Consider the following 8,702-nt stretch of genomic DNA (forward strand, 5'->3'; position numbering starts at 1 on the left):
TCCAGTACCAGAAAAATTATTTCCTAAAAATTTCACTTCCCAGCCTATTCTGTAACCTTTGCTTTTCAAACTGGCATTTCCTTTTTTGCTGCAGTGAATGGAAGCAGCAGTCTGACAAAGAAAATACTATTCAAATACTTGAAATCAGTTAGACTATAGATTTGATTAAGGAATATTCATATGAATAAGGATTTCAAGGATCAGGCACTTCTAGTTTTTGTGACAATCTGACAGTCCACCCTTGACTCTATAGGATCTTTGAAAGACAATAAGGATGGAATTAAATAATTAGTCAAACCTGGATACAACATGAAATTGATATACATGTATAATTTTAAAAGGTGGGCAAAAAGGTTGTTTCCATCCAGAGGCTATATACAGGTATGTTTTGTAAACAAGAAGGCATAATAAGCTTGTGTCCCCTGTGCCTGTCCAGAGCATACTGAAGAATTATGGTCTCTAAAAGTACTTCATATTAGCTAAATTGTTGGAATTCCTCACAACTTAGTGAAGTATTAGAGGAAAAAGTTGTGTAAACCTATATTAATTCTGCAGATTTTATACTGCATATTTATGTAAAGTTTTAAATGTGGCTTTTCTATTTTGAAGGTTTCAAAAGAATTCTACCTATAACACTTGAATTATAATTTCCAATGTGAAACGAGAGATATTTACAGGGAAAACTTAACAAGTTGAATGAACCCTCATAGCATCTGGAATCCAAATGTCAGCCATCTAATACAGTTCCATAAAGTACATAAGATTCTAGCAGAGAAAGTAATAATTAATAAAGTGGAACACCATTTTGTTGCATGGTGCTTTTTAATACCTCTGTGAAAACTGGAACTCAGTAAAATATTTCTAGTTATAAGATACTTACAAACAGTACCGTAGCAAGGGAGGGGCAAGTGGGGTGACTACCCTGGGCTGGGTAGCGCACAGGACAGAACAGTGAGCTTCTTGTTTGGGGAGGGGATGGGGCAGCTACTGTGTGCACCCCCAGGGCAAGCATGGGCAGGGAGCATGTGCCCCCCTGGATCTATGCATGGGGCGAGGGCAGGCTGCAGTTGTGGGCTTGTCCTGGGCATCAAACTTCGTTGCTACAGCACTGTTTACAAACATTGCAAGTCATTCAGATACAGAATTGATTATATCACTAAACACTGAGCAATAAAGTAACATGCACTTTAATACTTGAGCATGATGAGAAATGTTAAGAATGGAGGCCTAATGCGAATACAGAAAGTTCTTGCTTTGTGCCTTTTGTTAGGATATTATTATCCATTATCATATTGATTTTATTTTATAAAAAAGCATTCCATAATGAACAGTGGCTATTCTGTTGAACAGCTCAAAGCAAAAATTCACAGTCACATATAAGACAGAATATGGCTGATACAGCAAAAAGAAAAAAACCCCGTAAAAATATATATAAAACTAGAATTACCCAGACCCTCAGGAAGAAGTGAACATTAACTCACATGCATTTATCTCAGACCAGCCATTTAGAAATCAGAGTTTAGGACCTGAGCTGCCTGGGTAGGTACTGGTTATGTTGCAGAAGCAGCAGGCTAGCTTAGCCCCTGGAGAAGAGTGCTTCGCATTACTTCTGGGAGATTCCCTCTGGCTGACATGCAGAGTGGTAGTGACAGGTTCCAGAGGGATCTGTGTTTAGCTCTCTTAAGACCTCTTACTCTTGCAAATACTTATGCACGTGAGTAACTTCAACTTGCATGAATAAGGTTAAGTTTTTCCAGGGTTTGTGAGATGTCAGGCCTCTCGTTGTCAATGCTTGTAACCATAAAATTGGAAGAACTCTCCCACGCTGCACCCTTCTTCTTCCAAAATGTATAATCTAATTGGATGAACATTTGCCAATATCTCGACTAGATTTTCTAATACTTCAAAATAATTTCCATCATGTATAAGAAGGCAGAGGTAATTTATTTCTCAGAAATCATAGGAGACGGAGGGAGCATACCTATGAGTCATCCTAATTCCATCTTGGTGCTTTTCTGCATCTAAAAACTGCTTTGCTCAATTTGTAACTTTCACAGAACTTCTGATGCTTTTAACAGTTTTATATTTGGTACAGCTATATATTATTCTACTGTTATATGGATCACTGACCAATGACTTTCTGGTGTTCTTGATTTTCTAGTCACATTGCTCCAGAACATGCAAGTTTATCACTTAGTATGTGATCTCTATGAGCTGGAAAGATTCAAAACATATGGCAGATCAGATGTTGGGCTTGGGGGAAATCAAAAATTAAACTGTCTCTGAGCTGTTGAGAGGCTCCTTTGGTATATATTTTATGTGATTTGTGTGTATGTGTTGAGGGAAATGCCACCTAGGGAAGGGAATCTAAGAAAAAATAGCTTTAAAAGTGAACTGTTTGTATTATTGCTTTAAACTTTCAAGTCTGGTCAGCTAAAAACAGATGTTGCAAACTATGATGGAAACTTGCCTGAGGCCAGAAAAACTGGATAAGGCGTTCTCTAATAGTAAAAAAGAAAACATTCTTTCTGAAATGAGAATGTATTATAAGCATAAAGTTGATATCCTTTAACTTGGTTTTCTATTCCTTGAATATTTAGATCACTGAGTAAATAATGATTTTAGTCTCAGAATTTGATTTTATGATTCATTAGCAATTTTGAGTGGATTTCTACCAACTTACCATAAAAATCTTTTGTGGTATTTTTTGGTGTCCAGTATCATATAAACATCATATTGGAATAGGAAGTATGAATGAGCTGAATTTTATCCTTGGCTACCTGCTCAGTTTTTATAGAGGTAGATGTGAGTGTGTGTGAAAACATGGTGTAGATTTTGGCATAATTTCACACAATACCATTTTGATGCAATGAGTACGTTCAGGGCTGAAGTTCCTATGAAGAAAATTACGAGAAATCTATGCAGGCATTTGGAAAATGAGTGTAACTTTTAATGTATTTTTTAATTTCACCAGTCCTCTAAAGTATCTAAGGATATGGTTAAATTACATGTACAAATATTTGTAAAGAATTTTAAATAGAAAGTAACGTATTAAACAATATTTTTAAGAAGGTGAAAAGAAAAAAATTGGATGATAAAAATTATTTGTGGTGAAATCATCAATCAGTATTTAAGAAAATCTTCAGTCACTTTTTTCATCTATTTATGTATGAGGCAATGTATGCTTACGGTATCTCCCTTGGTGTTATTTGTTGGATGTTAGACAGGTCCAAATCAGTTAAAAATATAGTTACCTTTGACAGTATTGCAATTAATTTTCCAGTTTACTATTTGGTATATAAAAAAAGCAATGCCCCAAGAGGAAGTGCAATCCACAGTATCTAATTAAGGAGGGAGGGAGGATCTGTTTTCATATCAGGTAAGATATTTTACCTGATATTGCTTAAATTTCATTAGAAAATTCAGAGGCTTTTTTTCCCTTTCACTTTCAGCAGCAACAAGAAAAAAAAAATATATACAATGCATGTTTTGTATTTTATATGGTATGTGATCTCTAGGAACTGGGAAGATTCAAAACAAATTCCCGAGTGATGTCCTATGTACCAATCTAATATAATCTATCCATCTTTTGATCACATCTATGACCTATCCATCTTTTGATGAATGACGCTAAATAATGAACATCGTTGACCTAGTCTAACTTCATTTACAGGTGAGGAGAACCGGTCAGAGCCGGGCTGGGCCACGCCTGAACTGAGTCCTGAGCACCGTGTAGACCGGCCCCGCCCAGGGTGCCGGGGACCGAAATGGACACCAGCTTTACCTCAGCCCAACTCAGCGGAAGCATCTGGTCCTCCGTACCTGTGTGATGGTACCGTCTCCCTGCTTTGTGCACGTGTCTTTTGGTTGGTCGTATCTTGTTCGCTGACTGTTGAGTCAGGCATTGTTTTTCAGGCCCCGGGCACAGGTATTTTTGCACAAAGGTGGATTTTAGACTTTGGTCGGGAAGGGAAAGGGGCGAGATATGAGGGCTACCCGGAGGCAGGGAGCTTTGCCTCCAGGCCCTCGGCAGCCCAGTCAGGCCGGCTCCAGCTAAACACCCGAGGCGCGAATCTGCAAAGCCTGAGGAACCGGCCACGGTCGCGGCCACGTGTCGCCTCAGCTCAGCCGCCCCTGGGCCACACCTAGCGCGGCGCTGCCGGCCGCCATCTTGTGCGGCGCGGGGGCGCCTGTTTCCGCAGGCTGCGCGCGGGGCGAGCCCGACCTGAGGTGACCGAGCTGCAGGAGCGGGCGGCGCTGCCAGGGCCGAGGCCGGGGCCGGGGTTGCCCTTGCAGCGCGGAGGCGCGGGCACCACCTGCGTCTTCGCGAAGGAAGCTAGACATCAAGCAGCCCTGAAACACGATTTCGCTGCGGATCCAAGCCTGGCCACTGCTCCTGCCATCTTCCCCCCGTTGCTTTTCCTCTGCCGCAGGCAGGGCACGGGGAAGTGTCTGCCCTTCCGACCTAACCTAGGGCTGCCTTTCGTGCGTCACCTGCAGTGTTCAGCCTATAAACGTCTCCCCTCCGAGTACAGTTTGGTAAGGGGGATCTTTGCTTCATCTTTAGCCTTCTTCTGCTCACCCAGCGGCAGACCTGTGTGTGGGCATGACAGGGTTGCACATCAAGATGAACTGGTTCAGAAGCATGAGTTTTCCTAGGCTTTGTTTTTGGCTTTGTGTGCAACCCAGGCTCCCAGTGTTTCAGTGGGGCTGCTCCTGGGAGTGTAGTTAAGTAGAGAAGTATTTGCATCCAAAGGCCCATGTACTTTACAGTAAAATGTTGATATGGAACTTCATTTAACCAGAAGATTTTATACTGTGCTAACCAAAACAAATGTTATTTTTTCTTTTCTTCCCTGCCCCCGCATCCCCTGGACAAGCCTCCTGCACCTCCATCCTGCACCCCACCACCGCCGCCCTGGCTGTGCAGCACTTGCCTGTACCCCAGCTCCACTCCCTCCCTCACCATGGGGGCTTCAATCTGCGCCCCATGCACCCTTTTACCCCAACAGACTTACCAGCCAGAGGCTGGTCTCCAAGCTGCCTGGCTGCATATCAGCAATCGGATTGGTATCAGCTGACATGGCTGGTCAACTATATCAGCCATTGGTATTGGCCCAAAAAATCTTTATCTGTGCACCCCTACTTGTTAGCAAGACAACTGTTTATTACACAGTGCTTTGAAATTTTAAAATGGCACAGTAATTTAAGTGGAGTGTGACAGTTACGCATTTAATCGTGGAACCAAAATAAAGGCATGTTTCTGTCTGAAGCAAAAAAGTTGAGATTATAGAGAAGCTAAAGAAAGAGGCATAAGCCTTAAAACTGTCAGATGAGTACAACGTCCGTCTTTTAACAGTTTGACAGAAAGCAGTGTATCCGTTATAAACTTTGTCAGTCATGGACAGTGAAGGAGGATGTGAAGTGAGGAAATACATGAAAGGACAGAGAATGCTACACTGGAAGATGCAGTTCATACATGATTTATTCAAAAGAGTTTAGGGGGGAACCAATACCTGTGCCACTTTTGTGTGACAAAGCCCTTGAGCTAAATCAAAAACTCTGAATATCAAAGCCAGCACTGAGTGTTAAAATGGTTTGGCAACCTGTTCTGGCCATGGGCCAGAATGACCCACCCCAGGTCATAGGTGGGAGGGTGCAAGGACCCACCTGCAGCTGGTGCTCATCCCTGCAGCAACTCAGGGACCTGGGAAGAGTGACTGCCGCTGAAGCCTCACATCTGTGGGCCAGATTTAATGGTTCTGCGGGCCAGATGCAGCCCATTGGCCGTAGGTTGTTGACCGCTGGATTAAAATATTTCAAGTTGTCTCTCAGATTCAGGGAACTGAAAATGCAAAGGGAAAAACTGTCAGCCAACCAGTAGTTGATTCATTCAAAAGGGTTTTTTCTGGAAAGTGAAAGATATGACAGAAACTGTTTACAAAACAAACAAAACCAATCTAAATTAGAAAGTTTTGCCTCAAAAGACCTTGGCCTCAAGGTGGGAAGCAACAGCTTGGGGGCATAAAGTAAGCAAAGATTGTATCAGTCATGATGCTTGCGAACTTATGCGGCTCTACAGGTCTTGGATTTTTTATTGTTAAAAATTCTGAGGTTTCCTGGTACTTTTAGAAATGTTGCCACATTTTTGGTGACATACAGAAGTCACAAAAGTTCTTGGGTTGACAGTAACCGGTTTCAGGATTGGGGTGTAAACATGTTCATTCCAGAAGTTCCAAAGCATCAGAAAGAAACTGGAAGGGATTGAAACGTTTTGTTAATGTTGAACCATTCCGTCCATGTGAGGTGAATAAAGCAAATGAGAATTTCAAGGTTATTTTCCTCCTGTCAGATATTATGCTGGATCAAAGGGTGACTGTTTTCTAGCAGAAAACAGCTTCTGTGTTAGTTGTTTCTTATTGATGGTGATGATGAAGGAATTACTAATTTTACCAAAACATGGACCTAAAAGAAGCCTTGTACACAATAGCAGACACTTGGACACCAGTATCATGAGTCATATTGTTCTGGGCCTGGAAAAAACATGTGGCCACCTGCCATGAGACAAAAGTAATGATGATGCTAAATGAAACAGAGGATCCTGCCTTTATATTGGAGTCGATCAACATGTTAGGCAACTCTCAGTTGTGAAGAGTAGCATGAAAATGTAGATCTCCTTGATGCTGGAGATCCAGGGTCCAACCTAATGCTCTCAGAGGTGCTCTTATTAAAGTCCCCAACTCTCCCTCACTTCTGCAAAGCATGTGTAAAAACACCCTAAGTGTTCTGGATGATTGATATTCTTTTGTAAAGGGATTGGTGGGGTAAGTGAAATATAGGTTGTTTATATATTTGTTAGAAGAATCATTCTTTTTGATTGTAAAAGGGCACTCGAAAGGTTTTTATTTGAAACACTAAATTTCATAGCTCTACAATTTGCAGATAGCTCTGACTGTGTGCTGCACCTACAGCATTGTATTGTGAAGTTTTCACATTTTACTAGAAACACTCCTGTGGTATGTTTTGAAGATTTGCAAGAAGGGCAGATGGAAAATAGTTTTCAAAAATGTTATTCATCACTGACAGTACACTGACAGTACACTGCTCTAGGAGTACTGTTAGAATATTAAAAGTGATTTTTTTAGAGATCTGATACACTTATTATCATTCATACTTGCTATCTTTTGTACTTTATATGAACAATGAAAGACAGTTTCTTTTATTTTATCATCTGATTTGGCTGTTGTTTTTCATGTACTTGCATAGTATTTTATCTGGATGTTCAGCCCATAAAAGTTTATTATTTTATTTTACTTCAGTTTGAGATTTGAACAATGGATGAAACACTGACCACATTGAAATTGATGGGAGTTTTGGCATTAAACTTCTGCAGAGCTAGGTGTTTGCGTAATAAAAGCCATTACATGCATAACACATTGTGTTTTTAGTAACAACCAAAGTTAGTAACTAAATATGTTATACTAAACAATACGAACTATCATTAGCTCTTTAAATACAGTAGGGTGAGGGAAATTCTTTAAAACATAGTTTTATCAAGAAAACCTTTTTAACATATGGAATTTTAAATAGGCTATAATGTTGAAGAAAATAGTTTAAAAGTATGTATGTATGTTAAATAACAAAAATCGATCTCTGGACTTGAACTTTCAGACAAAACTCATTAAGGTTCTAGGATTAGGCCACAGCTATTTTCCAGCTATGCAACGTGTTCCTGTGTAGAAAGATTCTGACTCACTTGTAACTTAAGAATTATACGCCTTAAATAATTGAATAGTTTATTTGGTTTTTTTTTTTAAAGGCAGCAGAATCTGGACCAAAGACATTTGTAATTAAAATGAAAGAAAATCATATAATAGGAAATGTATAAATATATATTCCAATAAAAATACATAAACATATTTTTTAAAGTTTCCTTTTTATTTCCGAAGGTGACTTTTCAAAGTTCTAACTGCACAGCGTTTTTTCAAAAGAAGAAAAAACTAAAACCAGGTATGTTTTAGAAAATCCAGTATTTGTGATAAAATGCTTTGTGCATATTGTGGAAATTTGGTTAATCACTAGAATACAGGTACAGATTGATTAGGCCTTTGTCTTGCAGGTCTTCAGTGCATACTTAAGAATGCCCATTGGCGTTTGTAGGATTAAGTCATTATTTTTTGTCTCAAAATTTTGCTTAGGAAAAGGGTTGCTTTTTTGCTTTGTTTTGTTTTTTGAAGCAAGACTGATGACACAGAAATCAGAGATGTAAAAGAAAATAAAGCTAATCAATACACTTATTTTTATTTGGTTAGAAAATATTATGGTTCTTCATATGTGTATCATTTTCTACTGTACCATTCCATTACTCATTGTACTGCTTTTACAGTCTAATGAAAATTCATATTTGATTTCAAACAATGCTGGCATCTACAAACGCTGTCTTTTCATTGGAAAGTTTATTTTATGAAACACCGGATACAAGGCAAAAGTAAGTCTTACCTTGTTGAATGTACATAAGTGTTTGTCTTCCTTTTCTGTACTTTGAGCCATTTTACAATAGAAAACAATTGTGGAATTATTTCCCCTGGAGTTGCAAAAAAAGGACTTGGAACTTTCAGGTTTAGAACCCCCATAATGTTTTGTAATAGTCAAAGTACACTGAATAGTGTGACTTTGCACTTATGCTTATATTGTATACAAAT

The 8,702-nt window shown here is 39.4% G+C and overlaps 1 long non-coding RNA gene across 1 annotated transcript; it reads left to right on the forward strand.

Moving 5' to 3' along the window:
- The first annotated feature begins 3,707 nt into the window (after positions 1-3,707).
- LOC109307626 lies at positions 3,708-8,205 on the forward strand. Its single transcript, XR_002100322.1, has 3 exons — positions 3,708-3,826; positions 5,677-5,679; positions 7,950-8,205. It is a non-coding gene; the product is annotated as an uncharacterized LOC109307626 (long non-coding RNA).
- Positions 8,206-8,702: the final 497 nt, after the last annotated feature.

This window comes from Crocodylus porosus, unplaced genomic scaffold (assembly GCF_001723895.1).
Source record: "Crocodylus porosus isolate Cpor-Errol unplaced genomic scaffold, CroPor_comp1, whole genome shotgun sequence".
Classification (NCBI taxonomy): Eukaryota; Metazoa; Chordata; order Crocodylia; family Crocodylidae; genus Crocodylus; species Crocodylus porosus.